We start from the raw sequence: 26674 nt of genomic DNA, 5'->3' as shown, positions 1-26674 counted from the left end.
TTATGGGCATTGATTTTATGTCCAGCTACTTTGCTTAATTCATATATTAGTTCTAGAAGATTTCTGGTGTAGTGTTTTGGGTCTTCTAGGTATAGAATCATATCATCTGCAAATAGTGATAATTTGAGTTCTTCTTTTCCTATCCATATTTCTTTAATTTCTATCATCTGTCTGAGTTCTCTGGCTAGAGTTTCAAGAGCTATGTTAAATAGAAGTGGTGAGAGAGGGCATCCCTGTCTTGTTCCAGATTTTAGAGGGAATGCTTTCATTTTTTTCTATTTAGAATGATATTGTCCTGGGTCTTATCATAGATAGCTTTTATAATGTTGAGGTATGTTCCTGATATTCCTAGTTTCTCTAGAGTTTTGAACATGAAGGGATGCTATATTTTCTCCAATGCTTTCTCTGCATCCATTGAGATGATCATATGATTTTTATCTTTGAGTCTATTAATATGATTAATTACATTTATTGATTTCTGTATGTTGAACCAACCCTGCATCCCTGGGATGAACCCCACTTGATCATAGTGCACTATCTCTTTGATAGTTTTTGTATTTGCCAGAATTTTACTGAGAATTTTTGCATCTATATGTATTAGAGATATTGGCCTGAAGTTTTCTTTCTTTAATATGTCATTGTCTGGTTTTGGAATCAGTGATATTTGCCTCATACAATGTGTTTGGAAGTGTTTCCTCTTTTTCTATTTCATGAAATAGTTTGAGAAGTATTGGTGTTAGTTCTTCTTTAAAGGTCTTGTAGAACTCAGCTGTGTATCCATCCAATCCTGGGCTTTTCTTGATTGGTAGGCTTCTGATGGCATCCTCTATTTCCTTGCTTGAAATTGATCTGTTTAAATTGTGCACATCATCCTGATTTAGTTTGGGCATATCATATGTCTCTAAGAATTTGTCGATGCCTTCAGTATTTTCTATTTTATTGGAATACAAATTTTCAAAATAATTTCTAATTATCTTCTGTATTTCTGCAGTGTGTGTTGTAATATTTCCTTTTTATCATGGATGTTAGTAATTTGAGTTTTCTCTCTCCTTCTCTTTGTCAGCATGGCTAAGTTTATCAATTTTACTTATTTTTTCAAAAAGCCAACTTTTTGTTTTGTCACTTTTTTCAATTGTTTCTTTTGTTTCAATGTTGAGACAAGATCTCGATAAGTTGCTTAGGGCCTGGCAAATTGCTGAGGCTGGCTTTGAACTTGCAATTCTCCTGCCTCAGCCTCCTGAGTTGCTGGAATTCCAGAAATATGCCACCACACCTACCAATATATTTTATCTTAAAAATATTTCCTCTCTCTATCTACTTTAAAGACCTAAAAACAATAGCCAGCCCAGTGTCAGTGAACACTCAGTTCTCAGTTTGTGATTTCCAAATACTAGTTCCCATGAAAAGAATTAAAGGTCCTTAGGGAGGTGGTTGATTCCAAGTCCAAAGTGAGAAATGTACATGGTATTCTTGCAACATCTTGCCATATCAGATATCAACTATAAAAGCCTATGAGAATCATATCAGAAGGATCCTGTGGCCAATTTGAAGTGCCTCCCAGTGGCCAAAGATGAGATGAATTGAGCATTAATAAAGATAAAGACTATAATGGACTGAGACACAAAATATATTTCAATCCATGAGTTGATAATTTTACTAAAACACAATTTAGTTGGTCAAAATTTCAGAACACTTGTGACCCAACTAATTTTTTTGAGAATGAGAAGTAAGCAAGAATTTGTTTTGTTTTTTGCTTTATCAGTTGTACTTCTAGGGGAGCTATACAGTAGATGAGAAGTTTCTTTTTATGATAATAAATGAAGGAGAGGGGCTGGGTTCTAGCTCAGTGGTAAAGTGCTTGACTAGCATGCCTGAGTCTGTACTGGCGTCAGTACTGGAAAAAATTAAAAATAAGTAAATGAAGGAGTCATAGAATCATAGCATAACATTTCAATACTTAATGAATTAATGCATCCAGACATCTGCTAACATGATAAAACAAGAGATAAACAGACTTTGTTCCTCTGGTGGAAACATACCACATCAAATACCCTTACCAAAGATAACCGAATCTGAATCTTTTCAGTCCTTTTAGATTCAACTACAAATTTTAAAGCAGAGAGTGGAAGAAGATGTTAAACAATACCATAGGGTTGTACTATGACCTGATTTCTTCAGCAAATAATAGAGCGGGGGAGGGAAAGAGAGAGGGAGAAAGGGAATGCAGACATAAAGGGAAAGGCTAGAAATTTTAAAAAGACCTAAAAAACATAGTGAAATACAATGAGTGGACTTTACTTGGGTTTTAATTCAAATGAACTATTAAAAATTATTATATTGATTAGACAGTTGGAATTTTGAATATTAATTGTACATTTGATGGTATTAAATAATTATTATCAAATGTTTTAGATATGACAGTAGTATGAAACTTATTTTTTAATTGAATTTTAGATAAATAAATGACAGCAGAATGTATTACAATTCTTATTACACATATATACCACAATTTTTCATATCTCTGTTTGTATATAAAGTGTTTTGACACCCAATTCGAGTCTTCATACATGTACTTTGGATGATGATGTCTATCACATTCCACGGCCTTTACTAATGCCCTGCCCCCTCCCTTTTCCTCCAACTCCTCTGCCCTATCTAGAATTCATCTATTCCTCCCCTGCTCCCCCTCCCTACCCCACTATGAGTCAGACTCCTTATATCAGAGAAAACATTCAGCATTTATTTTTTTGGGATTGGCTAACTTCACTTAGCATTATCTTCTCCAAAGCCATCCATTTACCTACAAATGCCATGATTTTATTCTCTTTTATTGCTGAGTAAAATTTCATTGTGTACATATACCACATTATTTTTATCTATTCATCCACTGAAGGGCATCTAGGTTGGTTCCACAGTTTAGCTATTGTGAATTGTGCTGCTGTAAACATTGATGTGGCTGTGTCCCTGTAGTACGCTGTTTTTTAAGTCCTTTGGGTATAGTCTGAGGAGAGGGATAGCTGGGTCAAATGGTGGTTCCATTCCCAGATTTCCAAGGAATCTCCATACTGCTTTCCATATTGGCTGCACCAATTTGCAGTCCCACCAGCAATATATGAATGTGCCTTTTTCCCCCACATCTGAGCCAACACTTATTGTTGTTTGTCTTCATAATAGCTGGCATTCTGACCGAAATGAGATGATATCTTGGAGTAGTTTTGATTTTCATTTCTCTAATTGCTAGAGATGATGAGCATTTTTTCATATATTTGTTGATTGATTGTATATCCTCTTCTGAGAACTGTCTGTTCAGGTCCTTGGTCCATTTGTTGATTGGGTTATTTGTTTTTTTTTGGTGCTTAGCTTTTTGAGTTCTTTATATATCCTAGAGATTAGTGCTCTATCTGATGTATGATGGGTAAAAATTTGCTCCCAGGATGTAGGCTCTCTGTTCACCTCACAGATTGTTCCTTTTGCTGAGAAGAAACTTGTTAGTTTGAACCCATCTCATTTATTGATTCTTGGTTTTAATTCTTGCGCTATAGGTGTCTTATTAAGGAAGTTGGGGCCTAATCCTGCATGATGAAGATTAGAGCCTACTTTTTCTTCTATTAGACACAGAGACTCTTCTTTAATGCCTATATCCTCGATCCATTTTGTGGAAGTCACATTTTTTAGAAAAGTTTTGTCCTTTAGAAATACTTGCTGAAGGTGGGCATAGTGGCATATGCCTGTAATCCCAACTACTCAGGAGGCTGAGTACAACTTCAAGGCCAGCCTCAGCAATTTAGCTGAGGCCCTAAGCAACTTAGTAAGACCTGGTCTCAAAATAAAAAGGACTGGGGGGCTGGGGATGTGGCTCAGGGGCTGGGGATGTGGCTCAAGCAGTAGCGCGCTCGCCTGGCATGCGTGCGGCCTGGGTTCGATCCTCAGCACCACATACCAACAAAGATGTTGTGTTCGCCAAAAACTAAAATAAATAAATAAATAAATATTTAAAAAAAAGAAAGAGAGATTCTCTCTCTCCCCCCCCCTCCTCTCTCTCTCTTTAAAAAAAAAAAAAGGACTGGGGATGTGGCTCAGTGGTTAAGTACCCCTGGTACCAAAAAAAAAAAAAAAAAAGTTGGGGGTGGGGGGAATACATGCTGAAGTCAGGTAAAATGTAGCACATACTTGTTAACCTAGTAACTTAGGAGGCTGAGAGAGGAGGATAGCAAATATGAGGCCAACCTGAATGACTTAATGAGACCTATTCACAAAATAAAAATAAAAGGGATGAGGATATAACTTAGTGATAGAGCACCCCTGGATTCAAGCCCCAGTATGGGAGTGGCGAGGAACACATACTGAACTATTTATGAGTGAAACTATATAATGTGTAAGATTTTCTCCAAACTTGTGTGGCATGAAGAAATATAGGTGAAATGAGATAGGTTATGAGTTAAGGATTCTTGAAGATGAGTAAAGGGTCAAAAAAGTTCATTGAAATTTCCATTATAAGAAGTTTTTTTCTTTTTTTTAAGTCTAAGTCTCTGATTCCTAGTGCATAACTCTTTCCACCATTAAATTGGTCATGGAAAAGCAAGCAAGCAAGACTCCAAAATTTCCTACATTTAAAAAAAATCCTAATAGGGTTCCCAAAACAAGGGACAGAGGCAGTGACTAAAAATGTCAGCACTGGGAGTTCATGAACTCTGCTTTCTCATCTGAGTTTGCCAAGAACTTTCTTTGTGGTCTTTAGCAAGATCAGATTTTTCTGTTTTGATTTGGTCACTCTCCAAAAGTGGTCAGAGGTCAAAGTTCACATTATGACTTATGAGAAGGCAGCAGTTCCAGCCAAGGAGGGCTCCACCGTATGCATGTGAGGCTTCACTACCCTGGCTTAGGAAAAGAATAAATCAACTTTTGCGGAACTACTGATGCCATGGGTAAGAAGACAAATGTAAAATGAAAACCTTTACAGAGGAAAAGGAAATAAGATGCTTTCTATGAAAGGCTGTTCATTGACCAACGTTTATAAGTAACAGTATTATTGGCTCATAATAGTAGGACTGTTTTCAGTTTAATATGAGATCTCATGATTGGGATCTTCTATTTTTTTCATATTTTTCTATTTATTTGAAATATCATAACATTCATGCTTTCTACACTGGTTCTAATGTATGGTTTAACTTCTTGCATAAAAGGCTGCTCTTAGATTTTAAGATGTTTTTGATATCGAAACCCAGTTGGTGTTGCAAACCAATTTTTAAAAAGACCATCTGATGTTGATACATATATGCCATTTTTAGTTGCCTGTCTTGCCCCAGAAATAAATGAGGTGGTATAGTAAATGGAATCAACTTTCTCTTTCACCCACCTGGCATCAATTGTTTCCAACCCTAGGCATCCATTTGAGGACAATTTGTCAGTCACAGAGGTTGAGGGTCATCCTAGAATTCTCAGTTGCTTGTATGACAACTATCCAATACCTTCTGGACATCGCAGTGGTCCATTTTCCACACTAATCCTCTTCCATACATTTGGACAGACATGCCTTCTCAACCATAAACATATGCCTCCTCTAATTTTCTCTCTTATATCTGCAAGTTATTTTGCCCATGATGTACTTATTCATCTGTTTCATATTTATATACTCTCCTTCAGTGAAAGCTTTAAAATGGTCTTACCTTTTAGAAAAAGTTTTTAAACAAAAGAAAAGGATATGCCAGGAAATTATAGGACAAAACTATTACATACTTGATAGGAGGAAAGAGAAAGATGGTGGTTGGGAGGGATAGAGTAAAAGCAAAATGAACACACAGGAAAGTTTTGAAACATACACAACTTACAAAAATTAAGACTGAATCATTTGTTAAAATATTTCATTCTTGACTATTGAGGGAAATTGGTGATATCTAAACAAAATGCATACTATATCTCTTGGGTTGACAAATAACAATAATAAAAATGTAAAATGCTTATATATAAGCATTTTACATTTTTGGCTCAAAATAGTAGGACTGTTTTTCACTTTAATATGAGATCTCATGATTGGGATTTTCCATTGTAGGAAGTTTCTTTTTATTTTAAGTCTAAGTCTCTGATTCATTGTGCATAATTCTCATTTTCTTTCTCTCTCTCCATATATATATATATATATATATATATGAATGCTGATATGTATGATATGTATAAAATATATATTATATGTAAATATATATATAAATATATAATGCTGATACACACACACATATATATATACATACATATATATATATATATATATATATATAGAGAGAGAGAGAGAGAGAGAGAGAGAGAGAGAGAGAATTGATAACAATCCAGTAATGTTCCAAACTCATTTTTATTAGTTAACAAATTTTCTTCCTACCACCATGTACATCCATAAGAATGAGACTCTAACTAGAATAAGATACATTCCATTCTTGAATTATAGCAAAATAATTCTGCTGTCATATATAACTAAAAAGAACCAATAAATTTTTTTCTCTATTGAGTTCTCCCTAAATTGCAGAAAGACATCGTATTAGATTAGACCTAGGATTATAAATTTTGTGTTACAAGTTCTATAGAAGAAACTGGACTCTTTTCCACCATTTTTAATCCATTGGCTACCTACCTACAAATTTTGTTGTCTTTGAAGCTAATCCATATTCCATCAGTTCTTTATAAAGCAGTTCAGCAAAATCTCAAAATCAACCTAGTTTCCATAATCCCAAATTTTTCTCACAGAGGAGTCTCCAAGTAGCCCAGATGCACAGCCTTGACCTTACTAAATGCCTTCTGGTATTAGGACATTCTATGTACAAATGTAGATGAAAACAATTCTGGTGACTAGAATTGGGATAGGCATTCACCTAAGGCCTAGACTCAAGCCAGATCTCAAACCTTCTCTGGATCTAGGCAGGAGTCTGAAACAGAGAATCCCATAATTAGAATGCATTAGAATCACTTAGGAGAAAATTGTTAAAATGTGAATTTCTGGACTCTCAGATTTTGAGAGTCCATAAAGTCTTGGGCAGGTCCTAGTATTTCTGTGAGTCCCTCAGCTGTGTCTATTCTTGATGGTGCAAGGCTCACATTGTGAGGAATGCAGATGGGGTGATGTCAGATACCCAGTGACCCCTTCAAGACACCCTGAGGAAAATATCAGTTTATGTGGAAACAAAGTCAATTTAAATAGCTTTAAATTGTTTGGCCTTCTTCACTTGAAGGTGTTTGGGGATTTTGTCGCTTGCTGCTTTCTTGGCTTACAACTCCCTGGACTTCCATTCTCCTTGACTTCTGGCCTTGACAGGTGATCACTGAAGCCTTTTATTATGTATCCTTAACATTGCCTCTCAACATCTGTTTCTGTCCTTATGTTGTGCAAGGCAATCATCCAAAATTCCAGATCACTGAGGAGTGTGGTAGAAAGTACTCTAAAGTCCAGTTTCTTTCTTGGGAACAAGGGACACGGCACTGCTCAACTCTGTGCTTGGAAGGAGTCATGGGATTCATCTTGGCTAAGGAAATAGGAGAGGATGTGGCGTATATGGGATTCCCAGTCTCCTTCTCCATCCACCATCCCCTCCTGGCCATGTGTTCCAGATGAAGCAGTTGTGAGCTGGCACAGCTTTCATCAGACCACGCCCATCAGTGACTGAGTGTAGCTGTTTTTTGCTAATTCACATGGAACATCTAGTGTGATGAAGAAAGAAAACTGTGTTGGATTAATCCACTGAGATTTGTTGACAGGGTCTCACTAAATGGCTTGGGTCTCACTAATTGCTAAGGCTGGCTTCAAAACTCCAGATTCTCCTGCCTTAGCCTCCCGAGTCTCTGAGATTGCCACTGCAGCTGGCCAAAGTGGTATTGTATTTTAATGGAGTTTTCCCAAAGTCACCTCAGTCCTTACTTGTTTACTTACTGGCTGTTGGCTGCCTTATAGCTTTCAGTACTTTAAGATGCAGACAGAGTTGTCTGGGGTTGTGGCTCAGTGGTAGAGTACTTGCCTAGCATGTGTGAGGCACTGGGTTCAAATCTCAGAATAAAATAAAGGTCCATCAAAATCTAAAAAAATAAGTAAATAAAAATTTAAAAATGATGCAGACAGTGCAATAAGCTGCTTTTATTAGTGGTAATGGTTGGATGAGCACCTAATAAATATATTTAAGTGAATGTGACTTTAGTTTGAGACAGAAATGTTCAGAGGAATCTCCAGACCAATCAGACTGTGAGCTTTTGAATTTGATTAGCACAGGGCTGATGAGTGATTTATTATCTCAAACATCAAGATTTGGGACCCAACAGCTTTGCACCGACTCTAATCTGGATTAAATTGTCTACATTTCTTCCGGGTGTTTGTTATTGCATACATACATAGCCTTCTATATCTTGTAAATTCTGGAAAACATTAGAATCTGTCCTGCTAGAGAACATTAAAATGACAGTCACATATTTTTTTTTCATTCGACTTTGCTGGAGATGGCACAAAGTTCAGAGGAATCACAGCGCCTTAGAGGATTTTCTGTTTGTGTGCTGTGGATTTGTATCCTGGGGTGCCCTCCTTAACAACTTTTGTTGCCCATACAAGGCAAGTGAGGTTGTCTAGACTGTCCTTGTTTTACCTTTGCAAATGCTTAATTTAAATTGTGCAGCTGGAAGAATGGCCTCTAAACAGATTCTTCGGGAGTGATTGTGTTAGATTCCTGGCCCAGAGCAAGATGCAAACTGGCAATTTTCTTTTGTTCTCTGCACTCTCTTCCCTGCCTCCCCCACTCCCATTCCAAATTGTTAGTTACTTTGGCATAGTTTTTGTTGTTGTTGTTGGTTTTTGGCATGCCCCCGCCCCACTCATCATATTTACTCCTAGTCTGCCTGACTTTCTGGGCTCTGATCCAGTTTAGTTTAACATTGTTTACTGCCTTTCAGAGTCTTATTGGGAGATTGGTTTTTTTAAATTAAGAACATATTGATTTTAGATATTAGAAAATGTCATCTGACCCAAGATAGCTCTCCATTTTAAAACCTGCTCAACAGACTTCTCATTGAACTCTAATCACCCCTAAAAATGATGGCAGTCTATCTTGACCATATTTACCCTTTTGAGTGTAGTTTGTTTTGACTTTGAGATGAGGTCTCACAACGTTGCCCAGGCTGATCTCGAACTCTTTGACTGAAGTGATCCTCTAGCCTCAGCTTCCTAAATAGCACAAATTGCATGTGCATGCCCCCATTCCCAATCCTCGAATGTAGATTATTATCTTACAGCATTCAATCAACACATTTAGTACATTTTGGCTGAAATATTCACTACACTGTGGTTTGCTAGTTCATTCATACTTCCAAGAAAATCTTTAGCTCAATATGTTACATCGAAGATAAAGTGGAGGAAAATTTGCTTTGAATATAATAGTCATTATCAATTACTTGCAATACTTTTTAAAAAAATATTCAGTTTTGGACACAATACCTTTATTTTATTTATTTTTATGGTGCTGAGGATTGAACCTTGCACATGCGAGTTGAGCGCTCTATCGCTGAGCCACAACCCCAGGCCCTTACTTACAATACTTTAAATCTTAATCTGTTTCATAAGACAATTTGAATCTGATGATTTCTATAAAATTACTGTGATCTAGCAGAGTTGCTCTCCACATCTCTTCCTTCTTAATATTTGAAAACACATAAATCTAATACCAATATCAGGATGGAGAAAATACATGAAATAATCAGGCAATTGACTAAATAAGGGGGACAAAAAAATATCATATCATCTTGATTTAGATTCCCTGGCCCAGAAAGTATCCCTAAGATTAGGTGATAAAATTCAAGTAGTTTTAATTGGGATAGGATACTAATGAAGAAATGTAATAGGGAAGGGAAGGAAGCCAGCAAAGGATGTGGCATTAAGCTGGTTCCTCTGTGGGCACCTGGGACTCAGTTCTGCTGGGGAGCTCGGGAGGGAGGGCAAAGCATTCCCATGTGTTACTTCACCTAACTGGGCGCAGCTATGGTATTTATGCCTCAGCCTGGTTGAAGCTGCTCCCGGGTGTCATTTTCCAGGCGCTTCCTGCTGTCTCTGCACAGCTTCCACCTGCTATCAGACCAAAGAAACACTCTCAGTAGTCATAGTTCCTCAGAGCAAGCAGCCAGGGGCTGGAGGTGGAAGCTGGGGAATATTGGAGGGCCTTACAGTGTGGGCTGATCTTAGGAAAATATGATTGGTCTTAATAGTAACCAAATACATGCAAATTAAAATAACAATGAGATGTTGTTTTGACACATTTTGGCATACTTTTGACATATTAGAGGGTGGAAATATTTTTTTTTCCCCCGAAAGGGAGGATGCTGGAAAACTGGCACTCATACACTGCTGGCGAGAATAAAAGTTAGTACAATCTTTCTGTAACGACAGTTTGGAATATGAATCAAAAGCCTTAAAAATGTGCTTCTCTTTGATCCAGAAGCTGCTTCCAAGAATGCATGCTGAAACAGTGATTAGAATAAGTGTACAATTTTGATTGAATCATTGGTTAAAAAAAAACCAGAAAAATGTAACTGTTCAGTAATAAATCATTGGTTAATCCCTTATCCATCCATCCAATCCATCCATCTGTCCATCCAATGGAATACAATGCAGGCATTTAAACTGATGAAGCAGAAATGATTGCCTGGATATATTTTCACAGTATAATGATACATGGTAAAATTAGATGTTCTGTTTTATTAAAATATGATTGTGTTGTACACATGTGAAAAATTCTGGAAAGATGAAAACCAAAATGTTCAAAGTAATTATTACTAATTAGTAGCAGTACAAATATTTTTAAAAAAAACTTTTAAAATGTCTTTTTTATAATTTTAGAGTGACTTATAATGGCATTAAAATAACATAACAAAATTAATGTTATTTTTTAAAAGGGAACACATACATAGTTTATGAGGCTATTCTAAGAGAGGACATTTAGATGCAATGACTGTTATATTTAAAATGTCAAAATAAATGTAGAATGATCATTTACCTGTGAAAGCCAGTCCTGTAAACTGAAAGCATAAGGTAAATATCATCTCATCTTAGAGAAGTTTTTTTTTTTAATTTACTTTTTAGTTTTCGGTGGAAACAACATCTTTATTTTTTATTTGTATGTGACTGAGGATGGAACCCAGCGCCCCACGCATGCCAGGCAAGCACGCTACCGCTTGAGCCACATCCCCAGCCCTAGAGAAGTTTTTAAAAAATATTCATTTTAGTTGTAGATGGACAAAATATTCTTATTTTATTTATTGATTTTTATGCAGTGCTAAGGATTAAACCCAGTTCCTCGCTAGGTGAGTACTCTACCACTGAGCCACAACCCCAGCCCTAGAAAAGTTTTTTAATTAAATGATAATCACTTGATTTCTTTCTAGAAAATGCCTTCAATAACTATTTTTCCTATACAATATATAGTCAATATAATTTAATTTTGAATAAAGTTATAGTGAAGTCAAGTCATGTGATTTTTGTAACTCAGAAGAAAAACTTATCATAGTAGAGTCAAAACTTAGAAGTTAATTGTGTTTCAAAGGTCATTATGTATCCTGAAGCTGAAACATGGAATAGCAAATGAGGGCATATTTTCTCATAAGATCAAAAGACTATAGAAATGGGGATCAAGATTCCATGACTTCTTATGGACTAAATCATTGTTACATACATTATCTAATTTTTTCTCATCAAAAACTCTTTGGGATCCATACATTAGTACTGTCCCTGTACCACAGATGAAGTCCCCAAGGAACAAGAAAGTTTTTCCATTATTTCTTTTTGGTACTTGTGATTAAACCAAGGGGCACTTTACCACTGAGATACCTCACAGCCCTTTTTATTTTTTATTTTAAGATGGGGTCTCTGCTAAGTTGCCATAGGCTGGCCTTGAACTTGTGATCCTCCTACCTCAGCCTCCTGAGTTGCTTGGATTAGGGGCATGGGCCACCAGTCCCAGACTCTAAGAAGTTTTAAATAATTTTTTTCCTACTTTAGTTAACAATGTATCTCTCTTAGGAATCAGATTTTCTGATTCTTAAGCTATTTTTCACCTAATACACAGGGTTTAGAGTCATAGGCTTTGCTGTTGTCTCCGGATCTATGAAGCTGTTTATATATGAGCCTATGTTCATTTATTGTTAAGAGAAGGAAAGATATATATATATATAATTTTATATATATAAAATTCCCAAACTGTAGCATGTGTCAGAATCTCTTGGAGGCCCTATTAAAGAACAGATTGTTAGGCCCTATCCCAAAAGCATCTAAATCAGGGTTTGAGATGGGATCTGAACATGTGCATTTCTAACAGTTTCTCCCATGATGCCTATGTTTCTGGTCTAGGGACCATAGTTTGAGAATCATTGGTTTAGGATATGTTACCTATAAGTCCATGGTCTTCCCTCCCCTCCCCTCTCCTCTCTTTATCATCCCCTCCCTTCCTTTCTTGCATTGGGGATTACACCCAGGGTCTTGCACATGCTACGCGCATGCTTTACTACTGAGCAGCAGCCTGTGTCCATGTCCATGGCATTCTAATCACAACTTAAATTATAAGCTGTTTGTATATGTGTGTGTGTGTTGTGTATGTGTTATATGCACAGTGTATATTTACATAATATGTACTTAAGCTATTTTCTGTGGATGTAGATCTATTTTCGTCATTTTGAACTGTCTCAAACTTTCCCCACGTTAGGTCTTTGCTGTGTTTCACACTTACGTTAGAATTATGAGTCATATCTTCAATATGAAAATTATCTGGGATGATTATTTTGAGTAATAATGGTGTTTATAGCTGGGCACTGTGAGGCACACCTGCAATCTTGGCAACTTGAAGGCTGATACAAGAGGATAACAAGTTGGAGCCCCGCCGGGACAACTTAGTGAGACCCTGTCTCCAAATATAAAATTAAAAGAGGGCTGGGGTTGTAGATCAGTGGTACAGTGCTTGCCTAGCATATGTGAGGCAGTGGGCTCGATTCTTAGCACCTCATATAGATAAATAAAATAAAGGTCCATCAACAACTACAAATTGCTTTAAAAAGTAAGTACATAAATAAATAAGAAAAGAAATAAGAGGGCTGGGAATGCAGCTCAGTGGTAGAGTACTCCTGGGTTCAAACTTAATACTAAAAAAAGAAAGAAAAAAAATATTATCTATAGTTAGTATTGTTGATAATAAACATAAGCTTAAGACTTTCATTTGTCTATAGAAATTAAGAAAATAATGAATGAGATGCTATCCTTAAAATTGCATCTCTTTCAGGATTTTTGTTTCCTAAATTGTCTATATCATAAGGAATCAGAGGTGAAGTATCATTGCCATGGAAACACAGAATATATGCAGCTTATCTGCTCCTTTCCTTTTTTCTGGCTACACCTGGAACTTGAAAATAATTGTACAATCTTCCCATGCTAGAAGAAATCTTCATATTTGAGATACAGATCACAGACCATCCACAGAGAAGGGGGCCTAAGAAGGACAATATAAGAGAATTAATGTTCATGAAGCACCTTTCATGTGCCTGGCACTGTGATAAGTACTAGGGACCATATAGTGACCAAGACCCAGCCTTAACAGCTGATAATTTCGACAGGTAATCAGGAATTTCTAATCCTTGTGTGACAGTGATATGACAGCTTCTGCCTATGAATCCCAAGGTTCAACGTAGGACTTCCTTGTTTGTCTGGAGTTTCAAAAGAGACTCTTAATCTAGAATGTTAAGTGCAAAGTGATTAATTTTTTTTTAGTTTGTTAATATCTTTACTAATGTCTGTATCTTCTTAGTCTTTACCTTTTCCAGACTGAAGTTTCTGAATCTTTTCATATTTTTAAACATGAAAATAAACAATAGACAATTGCTGTTCCTAATCCTAAAATGTGCTAATTGGATTTTCAACCAGCTAAATACAAAAATTTTAAGATTGATGTTGTTTGCCTTTGGAGACAGTTGTCCTTACTGAGAGAAAATGACACTGATTGTTGAGGTTTGGTGGTTAGATCTAGGTCCCCAGAGATTTCAGAAATAGATCAAGGACCACAAACTTCTGAGCTCAGCCTTGTTGAAAGATCAGGAAAGAACATCCCATACCCTAGGGAGATCTATATACTCTCTAGACAATGAGATCCACTTACTAGCTAATATGCCTTCTTGATTTCAAATCATGGAAATCATTTAGCTACTTAAGTTTCTTGATACTTCATTTTAACAATACCATATGTTCTTTGTTTGGCTTCCTTCTCTCTCATAGAGCCTTGGTTTGAAATAGCTCGGCAAGGGAATTTCGTGTCTTGTAGCTATCTAATTTAGCATCTCCCTTTCATTTCTTGCAGTAATTTTTAGCATAATACATTAATCAAACTTGTCTCATTTATTTCCTCTTCTTATTTCTCTCTGTTCATGTGACTGTTTTTCCTTTTTTGTCTACCTCTTGCACAAAAAAACCAAATACAAGTTGCACAGAAAAACACAATTTGGACTAATTATAATAATAAAAATGTTAGGACAATGTGGTATTTATTTCTAGACTTTTTGTTCTAAAAATAAGAATAACTTGTATTTTATGTTAGAGCTCAAGGCACTGTTGCAGATATTCATCTTTTTATTATGCTCAGGAGTGAAAAACATATTACAATCCCAAGTTTGTAGGTGGAGTATGGCTAATTTGTCCAGAGTTTCACTGTTAGTATGTAGCAGAGGTGAGAAAAAGGCTGGGGGTTTCTTGATGTTCATCCTAGTATTCTTTGTAGAGGGTTTTGTTGCTCTAATTGCAAGAACGTGCTTTTATTACAAAATAATAGACATTTAAAAGAAGCACTGGTTATAACATCAGTTTTTGATTGTCTTTTATTCTTTGCAAAATTTTATGTAGATTTTCCCACAATTTCAAGTGGATTTTGGTTTTATTTTGGGGTTTATTTAGAAAATTGCCGACGGCCTAGAGTTCTCTGCGGTGGTAGTTTGCAGCATCACGACTGGCCCACCTTTTTAGCTGCATCAAATAACTTCCAGGGTTTTGTCTTTCTCACTTCTTTTAAGGTCACTGAGATATTCATATGGAGTAAACCAAAGTTCATATTATCTTCCCAGGGGTTCAGCCCTGGGGGAAGGCAAAAAAATTGGGTAGGCAAGCTATTGGTGTGTACCACCTTTTCCCATGCTTTAAACTTAACTTAATGTCCCAGGGATAAGATGCTGTGTTGAAACTTTCCACTAACCTCTTTTTAGAAGACGAAATCCCAAGGTCTCCTGCCTGTTCTGTAAGTGTTACATCTCCAGCCCTATCCCCTGGTTTTGTTTTTCTTTCATGTGTATCTCAGGCTCTCATAAAAGGAATTATGTTGTCCATTTCCCAGAAGAAAGGTGAAGACTGGGAACATTGAGCTGTACCTGATATATTAAGAAAAAGTACAAGGCTGAGTTATACCGCATTCTCAGTTTGTCCTAATGGTTTTGAGAAGCCGACAAAATTAATGGCAGTTCCCTGCTCTCCAACCACTTATCCTGTCCTCCTGTGACAGTGATTCTTGACCACACCAGACACAAGTGAACGTAAAGGCCCACCAAATAGTACTTCATGCCCACATTAAAATCACAAATCAAAGACCTGTGAATTCATGCCCACATTAAAATCACAAATCAAAGACCTGTTTAGAATTCTAGTGTTATATTTAACCTGAATCTATCCAGTATTTAAGATCTATAAAAGGTCTATTAATGTAATTGATGAAAAATGGTATATGTTTGAGAATAGTGTTGCTGCTGTGAAGTTGAAAAAATGGAATCTTCCTCAGTTTGGTGTAGCTGTATTTTTACCCAAATTTTTAAAAATAATCTTTTTAGTTGTAGTTGGGCACAATACCTTTATTTCGTTTATTTATTTTTATGTGGTGCTGAGGATCGAACCCAGAGCATCGCACGTGCTAGGCAAGTGCTCTACTGCTGAACCACAACCCTAACCCTTTTACCCAATTATTTATAAAGTTTGTTTTCATTTGTGAAGTTAAAATGATTAAGTGGATTTAAAAAAAATTTTTTCTGTGGGAAAAAAAGGATATCAAGTGAAAACACTCTGGAAAATTAATTTATTCAAAAATACTTTTCTAGTATCTCAGGTGTGTGTGTGTGTGCATGTGTGTGTGCACGCATGCATGAAGGTATTAGGCATTTTAATTATTTTTAGAATTTTCAGACTCTGGAATGTGAAAACTATCTGATTATTTGCTTTGAAAATTCTGCCTGGGTCCCCTATTCTTGAAGTCTCAAAATGAATGCATTGTTACCTTATAAGCTCTTGTACACAACAGTTTGTAAAGAAGAAAGGCAGGGAACCAACTTTGCTTAAATGGAATGAACTTTCACAATTGAATCCTTTTTTTGGGTGTGTACTTCCTGAATCCCTAAGATGGCTATGCTCCCAAGGCAATGTGGAAAATCAGGGGATATTGCAACACATCACCCATGGGACTGGATATGTAAGCCAGTATAAAATTGAAGACATCTGTAGGAACAATGAGCAAGCAACTCAACATCTAGTGCCCTAACACAAGCGAAACACCCAGGTCCTTTTTGGCAAACTCTTGTCTGATCTGTACCTACTGGTTAAGAGATGATGTCAAGGAGGAAGGCCTAAACTAGTCAGATTAACCAAACATAGGAAACTGATCAAGGTTTTTCCCGTTTTGTCACTTACTTAAGAATAGATTTTAGTTGACTGCTTCAAGCCATGTGGGTAAATTTAGTTCTCTTATTAGTGGTTTGATTTATTGAGATCTGTAAAAAAAATTTTTAATTATTTGAATGTACAGACTCAGTAGAATAACTGAATATTTGGGGGAAAGTTTAGTCTACTATGAAAAAAAATTGTAAAATCAGTAGATGGAGATCTCTAACAAAAGAACTCTGGCCCATAATCAGACAATTTTACAGATAATTCTAGGTCTGCTACTAATGTTCATGAACAAATCATGTCAACTCTCTGAACAGTTTCTTGCTCTTAAAAATAAAAGGGAAAGAGGGCTGGGGTTGTGGCTCAGCAGCAGAGCGCTCACCTAGCATGTGCGAGGCCCTGGCTTTGATCCTTAGCACCACATCAAAATAAATAAATAAAATAAAGGTATTGTGTTCAACTACAAGTAAAAAATAAAATATATTTTAAAAAAGTAAAAGGGAAAGAGATGAACTATGTGGTCTCAAACTCTGATTCTGCCCTGTCTAAACATGAAAGAAAATTTCATGATCTCTAGTTACAAAAAAGGCAAGATAACACCTTCAAAACCATAGAGAGATTTCTCAATCTTTTATTTTATTTGTTTATTTATATGTGGTGCTGAGGATCAAACCCAGGGCCTCATACGTGCAAGGCAAGTTCTACCACTCAGCCTCAACTCTAGTCCCTCAATCTTTTTGTTTATTAATTATATGACATTTAAGATATGTAAAAAATGAAAGGAATCAGACAGTGGTTATATTGTTATATAAACTGTTAGGCAGAGAAGGGGGTTTGAATACACACATATAATGTCCATCCTTCCTGAACTCCAATTAAGCTACATACACATAGAGGGATTTTTAATTGAAGGCATAAACCTACAATGACAAGGGAGGGTTGTCTTCCCAATTGAAGAGTGAAAACCTACATTAAAATTGCATGTAACAGACACTTCCTAACTGATTTCTGCTTTTAACATCCAGGCTTATTTTGTATTTTGTTTCACATGCCAATGAGAATCCATCACGACAGCAGTTTTGAAGCTGGAATGCAGGCACATGTATGGGAACTGACTTTGTGAACCTGAGAGAGCCGAATTCTAACTGGACACTGGGGAAACATGAGCATCCACTGGGCTTGTACCACACACTCCTCAAAAACAGTGGCATCAAGGATGCAGGGATATCAGGGAAAGCAGGGCTAAACCAAAGAGGACGGATTGAAAGTTAGAAGGTTGGTTGAAATCCCCAGGTCCCCCCCCGTTGCATTCTGTGCTGCTGGGAGGTGGCCCAATACCACCATAGCAGGAGAGTGAACACTTGTTCTCGGGAGATGATAAAAGTCTCTGAACTGAAGGAAACCAGATTGGAGCTGTGTGACTCAAGAGGCCCATATGTCATCATCTTTTTGAACTAAAAATGGATGGGTGAGCCTGGCACAATGTTTATCTGTACTTGGCTTTCCTGAGTCATGTACAGACGAAGTTCCCATCTATTCCCTTCCTTCTTGGGTCAGCTGAGGATACTCATTTCTCCTTTAGGTATGTTCTGCTAGGACCTATTCCTGACAGCTGGAGGTTGGCCAAGGTGAGAACAGAAGTACCATACCAAATGTAAACCACATTCTTGCCTGATGTCCAGTCCCTGGCCTATATAGACTCTGCCTGCCCAGTGTTCCAATTGTGGTGAACCCAGTGTTTCTCAGGACTCACTGCTGCCTGGCCTGCTGGCTCCCCCCAAAGGAGGAGGTTTTGATAAACTCTCCGTGAAGATAAAGCCAGACTATAGTCCAGAATCATTGTCTTCTGTAATTCTTATGGAAATTCCCTTTCTTTGCTTAACATTATTTTTGTGGGAAATTTTATCGACGTTGACATGTTTAGCTCTAGCTCATTTATTTTCTCAGCCATGCAGTATTCTAGTTTGACTATACTGTAATTTATCAAGCTGCTCTTGTGATGTTTGGACTTTTCATTTTTTTACATTTTGTTTTTGCAAATAATGCTTCTATGAATATTTTTGTGAATGTTTCTCTTCAAACATTAAAAGAGTTTCCCTTTGGTACTTTAATAGAGAGGAATTGCTGGATTAAAATATTTGTGCATAGCTTAATGGGTATTTGAAAATTTTCCTAAGTCATTTTGCTAACTTGTACTTCTCCCAGCAATGTTTGGAGTTCCTGGTATTCTACATTCTTACCAGCACCTGGTCTTACAAGACTTAGTAAGTTTTGCTAATTAAATGTGTAAAATACATCTTTGTTAGGATTTTCATTTTCATTTACATGTACTCAGTGAGGCTGAACATCTTTTCATGCTCATTGGCCATTAAGATTTCCCATTCTAAGACTTTTATGTTCATATCTTTTTGTGTGTACTAATTATAATATTTAAAGTGTAATAGATGAAAAGAGAATGCACAAGCCTTACAGGTATAGTTCAGTGAATGTTTATAAATGAATTCAATGCAACTATACAGGCATATTATGTATCCTTTGATGTATTTTTATTTTTTGTTTGTTTTGTTTGAAGTTTTGGGTCAGGCTCAGCAACTTAGTGAGACCTTATCTCAAAACAAAAAATAAAAAGGAATGGGGATATGTACTTTGGTGGTGGAGTGTCCCCTGAGGTCAGTCCCTTTTACGGCACCTCAAGAAAAATATAGTTGGATTATTGAATGTTTCCCTTAATGGCTTGTATTTTATATTTTAAGAAATCCTTCTATATTCTAATGTCATAAATATATTCTCTTAATTTTCTTCCAATCATTTCAAAGTTCTGTGGTTTTTTTTTCATGTACCTGAAGTGGTTGTATGTGTGCATGTAGTTTATCTAATTTTTTTCCATATGGATAATTATTATTTAAGCACTATTTATTAGCCATCAATATCCTCTGATCTACCAGTCTACCACTTCCATTCATCGAGTTCCAAATGTGTGAGTCTAACTTCTGAGCACTTCTTTGGGTTCTATAGATATTTTTGTCTAGTTTTGTGTGACAGTAGAGAAAAGTAAAAAAAAAAAAAAAAAAAAAAATTTCTTACTCATTGCAATGTTCATGGTTGAGATTTCTATGGAAAAAAACAGTAACAAGAAAAGAAGCATACAAATTAATTTAATTCTGTTTTACATGATATGGGAGCCTTTGGAATAAAGACTCAAAGAAGCAGGGAAGCCACTGTAGTTTTGTGCTTAGGTTTGGTATCTTATGAATAGTCTTATAGAAGTGTGAATTGGGCAAAGGGTAGGGGGTTGATCTAATGGTAAAAAAAAAAAATAGATTTTTCTTAGTGTCTCTGTCTTCAAGAATGAAGCTATTCCTTTGGTTATACACAGGGCACCTCTGGAATGAACTGCTTCAGGGGAAAAGAAGATGAGGTGAGTGATCTTCCTGCTTCTGCTGTTTCTTCAATGCCAAGGTGCTACAGTTTGCAGTAGTATGAACTCCATCAGCACCAATACGGATGACCTTAATTAACTTTATTACAGATTTTTATATTGGGTGTAAGCAAATATCACTCCACATTCTGTGCCATAAACTCCTAGCTGGGCTTGGAACCATGAAAGCATTCAAAGGGTCCCACAAATTCCCATTGGTAAAGGAAAAAGTGCACCAGATATGTGGTCACAGGGTCTAGCCCCAGTTCTGCCTGATCTGGTTTTATGACTTTGGATAGGTCAGGCTTCTGTCTGGCCCTCATCTTAAAGCATGCACAGTTGAGTGGCTCTATAAGGTGTCTTTCAGCCCAGAGAACCTCAGCTTCATCCTTCCTTTTTGCCACATTTCCAGCACCCTCCCTGCTCTGCCCAATAAACAGCAGGCTGGGGTAGAATCCACTGCTGAAGAAGGATGTCTCCAACCCTTGGCTTATTGGTTCTTGTGTTTGAAGACTAAACTGGATTGTCATTCCACCGCCCCCCCGCCCCCCCCCCCCCGCCAACCACCCTTTTAAAACTACTCATATCTTGTCAAATAGTTAAGATCAGAAACTGTTGTTTATCTCTCATGAATGTCTCATTATTTTCTTCATACTTTCTAAAACAACGTGGTTTACATATAGATTTTAATGGATTTCACTGTGACTGTAAAAATACCTCTTCCTCTTTCAGAATGGATTATTTTGAGTACTGTTATAAATGAAAATCAACATATAGTTTTATCATGGTCGACTTTAAATGAGAACAAGTGGAGGAAATGTTCCTGTCCTTATAAGGCAGATGAGTTCTATAGTGGTGTGCACTAACTAGTGTGCTTTATGGTAAGAATCCTATTCAGATCTTTGCACTTACAAAATATATACTAAGTTGAACAGTGGTTACAATTTGTCATACTACTGAAGGTTTGAATTTTATACAGTGAAAATTCATTGTGGAGTTCATTTAAAATATTATTGTTAGGTTGTTGGAAGCGTGGCAAAACAGGTACGATGGAGTTGGGTTTTTCTAAGTTGGAAAGGATCTCATAGTTACTCAAATCTACATGTTTTAAAATGAGAAATCTAAAGCCAATACAGAACAATAACTTGCCTGAGAATTCAATTTAGAGGACCCTTTCTACTCCAGAAAACTTTTGTGTTAATTGAGATGTATCTATATGTTTTTGTTCATAATGTTAAATCACAAGGTCACACATAGATTCAAGGTTTTGTGAAGTCCAAAATAATTCAATTTGGGGATCGCTTTTGAAAAAAAGACACAAAATTAAAAATATAAAATTAAGTATAAAATGGAATATTTATTTAGAATAGAAAAAGTCACACCGAATTATGAAGATTTAGAGATTGTAGTCTCTTTTCTCTGAGATCTCTTTAGGCAGTTTACTAGAAACACATATAGTCATGTTTTCAACTTTGCCTCACTCTACCTAGAACACTCCATAACTTCCAGTGACTTCCAAAGCTCATAGCTTTAGGTCTTTGGTAAATTTGCTTTTTCGTGCATTATTCATATCAACTCACTAATTATAAAAGTGATCAACAAAATAAGAAGCCATGTAGTACAGGAAATAGAGACATTTGTATTTCATTTTTATGTCATAACAAAAGACTGAAATCACTTTTATAACATACAAATGGACATGTGGGCTTCAGCTAAAAATAAAGGAAAATGATACCTTTTATTCATTCTTGGTTACAGGTCAGAACCTCCCTTAATTTTAAATGAAGAAACAGAGGCTCATAAAAGTTAAGCATCCTGTCCCTGGGGGCCCAGATATTTGCAATCTATCACATCTACCTCTCCCATCAATGATTCAAAAAATGACTCTTGTCAAGGCCTAAATGCAGAAGATGCAAAATGGCAAATGAGGCCATTCCCCAGTGGCAGAGCTCAAAAGCACAAAACATCTCCCCAAAGATACCAGACTCTTGTCCCTTTGGGAATTTTCCTAACAAAAATAACAAACCATACAGCTGGTTGGAGGTGGAGTTTGGGTTATTCCCCAACAGTTTAGTTTTAAATACATTATATAACTTCAGGCTGCTATGTACCCATGTGCACTGGTGGTAAGATATTTCCTCTTTGCTTGTGATTTTAATGTTTTTTTCTTCAGTAGAATATAGTAACATATTCAGAACCTAGATTTCTGGGTGGTGTTACTCAACTATTAAAAGCACCAAACTAGATGTACATATTGCAATGCAGATAGATCTTCAAAACATATTAGTGAAAAAATAAGAACATTTAGTTCTATAGAAAAATGATTTTAACATAAATTAAAAGCATGTGTTTTGACAGTAAAATAATAACAGTATGCATTTTACCAAGATATGTGGGTACTGAGATACAGTTATCAAAGCCATTAGTTGTAGTCAGGCACTGTGGTGCACGACTGTAATCCTAGCAACTCAAGAGGCTGAGGCAGGAGGATGGCAAGTTCCAGCCAGCCTGGACAACTTGGTGAGATCCTATATTAAAATAAAAGGGCCTCAATGGTAGAGCAACACTGGGTTCAGTACTTATTTAAAAAAAAAAAAAGACATCAGTGGCTATAGTTGGGGCTGGTATTGGGCGTGAAATCCAAAAATAAAAGGGATAAGGAAGCAGTATGGGACAGAATGACCTTGCAGGGACCAATGATTTTAGGGTGCATGAAATAAAAGATACAATTCATCCTGTGCAGTTCAGATTAAAATTTCAAAGTTCTCCAATAGTTAACTTGTTCAAGAAAGATTATGGCCTATGTTGTTAAGCATCAACATGGAAAATTTGGACTGAGAATAGTATGAAATATAGACGTAAACTAACAAACATATGAAGTAGAAACCAATTTTAAAAACGACTAAATTAAGAAGACATGAATTTCATTTCAATTGATGAAGTGAGGAGACACAAATTAAAGAAGATAATTAGAACATATACTTTAGCATCAGTTCCTCAACTGACATGTATGAATGTCAGCTTCACATATGTGAAATATGAGTCTTGAAGAATTTATAGGAAGTCCACATGTGGTGATAATAACAGGTTAATCTTCATGCTGGATACTCACTAGCTTCGTAATTTCTGTTGTCTTCCTGCAGCCAGATTATCTTTGGCTCTATTTCCTCTGGCTTGCTTCTATAGCAAGTACTGGGCTTCCTTTGACTGCTGACTTGGCATGCACACTATTGATATTTCTTTTAAAGGAGTAAATAGTTCTTGCTTTGGCCACACACAGACTAACCTCCTTCTCTCTCTCTTTTTCACACACACACACACACACACACACACACACACATTTCTACTTTGAATAAAGCCAAATGTACAATTAGTGGTTTGGGAACAAAGTTTAATACATGGGTAAAGGGGATGGTGTAAATATGATATTAATAAAAATGTTCCAGAGAATTCCAAGAAACTATTTATTTTTCCTATTCTTTACCATATTCTCTGTTCTCATAGCCCATCTCATTATTTAAATGGCATTACCATATAAGATGAGTTTAACATTTTATCTAGGGGATTGAGTTTTAAGCTCCTTGCAACTTTCTCTGATATTGCTGCTTAATGATTTTTCTCCTTTGGCTCTAGGGGTTTTCTTTGCTGGTTAGAAGCTTTCTAGGGTAAGCAGATTTCAATTTAGAGGTTCAAGATAGCATTTGTTGTTTAGAATGGAAAGAATTTTTACTTAGCTGACATTACCGTTTGATTGTTTTTATGTGTCTGTTATTAACAGAGAATGAGGGGGCTCAGGTCAATGGACTTTCTAAATATCTAAGTTTTTATTGTTTTTTAAAAGCTAAATATTATTTTGATACAATGATATCAGTAGTATAACATTAGCTTGGAAGAAAATACGCTGAATTTTTTCACCCATTGGTGCTATTCAAGGGAAAATGCCGGTGATGTATTTTGCATTGGTTGTTGGTGGGCACTGTGAGTAGTGAACAGCAGCTTTCATGTTTTCTGTCAGACAGAAAGTGAGCCAGCCAGTGTGTAGCTCAGTGACTGGACCCTGGAGCTAACTGCTGGTCCAAACTCTGGTTCTGCCAATGTTGAACTGAATGACCTTGGGGAAATTATCTTACCTCTTTGTACTTCATAGGGTTGTTGTGAGGATTGAATAATTTTTAGTTTGTTTATTTATTTATTTTTATTTTTTTGGTGTCAGCGAGTGAACTCAAGGGTGTTAAACCACTGACCACTGAGCTACATCCCCAGCCCTCTTTTATTTTGAAACAGGGCCTTGCTGAGTTGCTGAAGCTGGCTTTGAATTTGAGATTCTCCTCCCTTAGCCTGATGAGTTGCTGGGATTACAGGCATGTGCCACCGTGCCCATCAAATAATTTGTATTAAAAATAGGTTTCAGGGGGCTGGGGATGTGGCTCAAGCGGTAGGGCACTCGCCTGGCATGCATGCGGCCCGGGTTCGATCCTCAGCACCACATACAAACAAAGATGTTGTGTCCACCGAAAACTAAAAAATAAAAATATTTTTAAAAAAATAAAAATAGGTTTTAGGGACTGGGGTTGCTTAGCATGTGTGAGGCTCTGGGTTCAATTCTCAGCACCACATATAAATAAATGAATAAAGGTCTATCAACATCAAAAAAAATTTAAAAAAATAAAAAACAGTTTTTACTTACTAAGCACATAGTAAGCTCTATGTGTTTGTTCAGTGAAAATAAATGTAATATGCCTTTGAGGAATATGTCAATGACCCTGAGCTTCTGTGCTTCTTATTTTGTGTTGGGTTTTTATGGTCGTTTTGCCTCCTCTCTTAGTCTTGGCAGCCAGTTGAGTTAATTTCTACTACCCATCCTCACACTCCCTTATTAAGTGGCTATTTCTCATGTATGATGGCTCTGGAAATGAGGAAATTAAATTATTAGAATCTTGTCTAAAATTAAGTAGAATATAGTTTTAAGATCTTTCTTATGGATCATATAGATGGTCTTTAGTTTCTGGATGAGAAGACATCTGACCAATTTCATTTGGAGGTGTCCTTTTCCTCCTCCGAACAACTGAGGTCAATTGCCAAATGCTCTCTAGTTAACAGGGTTAATCATACTGGTGGGTGTGAGGTATCTACCCAAAGCTCCCATGTTCATTCAAGAAAGAGAGAGAGATGATGAGTATGACAGTTCTTTGCCCTTTCCTCCTCATTTCTACAAATGCTCACAGGAAGGGGCAATCATTCTGGGACAGCATAGAGCATTTTGGTCTAAGGGGAAGAAGAACAGATAACATAGTAGATAATGACTAGATGAGTGTCTCTGTGCTCAGTTCTCTATTACTAACTTCCGAACTAGCAATGCTTTCTAAGTCTTTTTTTTTTTTTTTTTTTTACCCATTGTGTCTTTTCTGGATTCTCTTCCATCTGCCCCCTTAAAATGCCCAAAACCAAAAAACAAATAAACCATTCATTTGGATGTCTCCTTCTTGGCCTTATAGCTAATGGAAAAAGTGAACTTATAAGAATCTTGAAATTGACTAAGGAGACCTTAATTTCTGGCAGGGCCATCAAATTTTAGAATTGGAAGGGTTCATCAAGGTTTAGTTCAGTTCCAGATTTCCACCTGAGGAAACTGATGGATCAGAAACGTGAAGTCATCTGATGTTCTGGTTTGGATATACCCAAAGCTCCCCTGTTAATTCAAGAATCTTCAGAGGTAAATGATTCGATTGTGAAAACTGTGACCTAATCAGCCCATGGTGGTTTAAATGGACTGACTCAGTGATAACTGTAGGCAGGCGTGGTGTGGCTGGAAGAGGTAGGTCGCTGGTAGTGTGATCGGAAGGTTTCTGCTTTCTTCCACCCTGCCTTTCAGCCATGATGTCCTGCCACATCTTGGGCTGAGGACCATGGACTAAGGCTTCTACGGACTGAAACCTTTGAAATCTGAGATCTCTGAAGACAGGAGCCCTAATAAACTTTTCCTCCTCTAAGTTGTTCTTGTCCGCTGTGTTGGTCACCACTATGCCAAAGCTGACTGAAACACCAGACAATAACCACAAAGCCAGACGACATGTTTGTTTTAAAACAACCTTTTTTTTTTTTCTTTTTTGGTGGGATTGGGGATCAAATCTAGGCCTTCCACATGCTAGGCATGCGCTCTACCAGTCAGCTACATCTCCAGGCCCCAGAGCTTGGCATTTTCAATGCTGATCCGATTCTAATTTTGCCACAGTGGAAGCTCTGTGCTTCCTGGTGCAGTGACCACCTCTTGATCACCTCTGCCATGGCCAAGATACTAACTTTGAACCCTGAGACATATTGTAAATTTTACTAGTTTGGTCTCTTAGTTGCAAGTGATTAAACAATCGAATGACAAATCATTTAATTGTTCAGTTGAAAAATCTAGAAGGAGGTTTGGCTTCAGGCATCCCATGATCCAGGAGCTCGAGAAAGAGAAGCCAATGTCAATAGAATATGATTTCTCTGACATGGACCTATTCCACTCTCTGCTATTCTCAGACAGGTTTTTCTCTCATATTTGAAAGATGATGGCAGCAGCTTCAGACACTATATCC

General features: G+C 36.8%; 1 long non-coding RNA gene across 1 annotated transcript in view; it reads left to right on the top strand.

Annotated features, from left to right (window-relative positions):
* The window catches only part of LOC110596927 (uncharacterized), a 118540-nt gene that overhangs the window by 33141 nt on the left and 58725 nt on the right, over positions 1-26674 (top strand). The window contains exon 3 of the long non-coding RNA XR_002482779.3: positions 20058-20099. This is a non-coding gene — a long non-coding RNA (uncharacterized LOC110596927). The remainder of the gene's footprint in view (positions 1-20057; positions 20100-26674) is intronic.

This window comes from Ictidomys tridecemlineatus, chromosome 1 (assembly GCF_052094955.1).
Source record: "Ictidomys tridecemlineatus isolate mIctTri1 chromosome 1, mIctTri1.hap1, whole genome shotgun sequence".
NCBI classification, from domain to species: Eukaryota; Metazoa; Chordata; class Mammalia; order Rodentia; family Sciuridae; genus Ictidomys; species Ictidomys tridecemlineatus.
Note: the sequence above shows the minus strand (reverse complement) of the source record. Positions and strands in the feature narration are given on the sequence as shown.